The 1,784-nt window shown below is 31.5% G+C and overlaps 1 non-coding gene across 1 annotated transcript; it reads right to left on the bottom strand.

Moving 5' to 3' along the window:
* Positions 1-885: 885 nt before the first annotated feature.
* Positions 886-988, bottom strand: LOC149239412 (U6 spliceosomal RNA). Its single transcript, XR_016246810.1, has one exon. It is a non-coding gene; the product is annotated as a U6 spliceosomal RNA (small nuclear RNA).
* Positions 989-1,784: the final 796 nt, after the last annotated feature.

Here is a 1,784-nt window from a genome sequence, read left to right as displayed (position 1 = left end):
TATGTTGTTTTATATACTACATCAATTCCAAAAAAACCATTGGATCTAGCAATAGATTATATTTTGCATGATTTTGACATGGAGAGTATGCTTTCATCATTTTCATCTTAATAGGTTGCATATACATTGCAGTGATTTAATAATTTCATGGACAAATGATTAGTGGAATACATGAGCTCGTGGGTAATGTTTAATACTGTAATGATTTGTTACGCCTTAAACTTGTTAAACTTGACTGGAAATCTAACTAAATCCTACGTGAACATAGTAAAATTATGAAATTAATTTAATAACATTTGGGCAATTAGCTCATTTGGTTAGAGCATCATGCTAATAACATGAATGTCTCATGCTTTTAGGGGCATTTTAGGGTTTGGGTAGACCCTATTCATTCCATTGTAAATTTTGAAGGAACCATCTATTTTCTTTATATACATGGTTGTGAGGTCAAAGTAAAGCAAGAAAATAGATATGGTATGGAGGTTACAAGTCCTCACTGAGATTGACAAGGAAGAATAGGATATTTACCGGTAAACGAAGGAGTGCCATTTCTTCCTTTGTATTGTTTTGATTGATTTAATCTTTTACTTTTGATTTGATTTGATTTGATATGGAATTCATTGAGATCTAGGACATCATAATATGCGGGGAATGGTTGTAATAAATAAAAAGCAAGAATATTGCATTGGCTTCATGATTTGACAAGAAATAGGAAAGCACCAATGTTCCTTTGAAAACAGGAAATTGAAGTCCTCAAGTTATGAGTGTTGAGCATTGAGGGTATTCATTTTTGGGGAATCAAATATAACTTTTTATTTAATGGATTAAGGTATTTAATTTTTTATGTATTCATGCATACCACTGAAGAAAATTGAAATGTTTTCACATTATTTGGACTATTTTTAAATTTTTGCATGTCATCCTTGCGCAAGGGACATGCTAATATTTTATGTATCATTCCAATTTTATTAGATGTCTCTGATAAAACTCTTGAAACATTTGAGAATTTCAACACCAAAATACCTTTTTCATGTCTGAGTACATCGATATTTCTATATGTAAAATAAATTTGAAAATTACATATATCTAAATTAATTACATGCATTGTAAAGCATATCAAAGTTGTGTAATTATTTTAATTGATTTATATATCCATTCAAAAAAAAATAGATGGAAAGTTTTTCCCATTTGGGTACATTATCTTTAAAAATGTAGCATAGTTTTGAAAATAAAACCATTAAGACTTGATCTTTACATTTTCACCAAACTTTTCTCCTTATATTCCGACAGCGGATAACAATTACATACTCTAGTCTTTGTGAGTGATTGATACTTTAATCGCACTGAGCATGACACTACATGTGCAATATAGAATCAATCTCATGAAGAAGAGGAGAAGAGAATTCTAACTAATTTCTCAAGTACTAGAACAACTCAGATTGAATTTTATGAGGGACACAAACACTCATTTATAATATTCATATCCGATCTCTGGTTATTACATGACCGATGAGTGTCGATTAAAGGTAAACATTCTCATCAAAGTGGACAACTTGGATTATCTCAACCCTTAAAGTCTTTCAACATATGGGGACCAAATCAAGCACATTATTACAGGCCCACTACTGATTCTTCTTTAAGAAGAGGGTCCACTGCTTCATGTGTGAGAAGGTCTGCCACATAGTTGAGGTATCAAGGCTTATGTTCGATACCAAAGTCTTAACCATCTAACCAGACTACCTATCGCATGATGTAGATGTAATTATCAGCAAGTTCACGGTTTT

This window comes from Pinus tabuliformis, chromosome 8 (genome assembly GCF_031772625.1).
Source record: "Pinus tabuliformis cultivar Carrire ecotype Pingquan chromosome 8, CPIR1, whole genome shotgun sequence".
Lineage (NCBI taxonomy): Eukaryota > Viridiplantae > Streptophyta > Pinopsida > Pinales > Pinaceae > Pinus > Pinus tabuliformis.
This window is presented reverse-complemented; position numbering and strand designations above follow the sequence as displayed.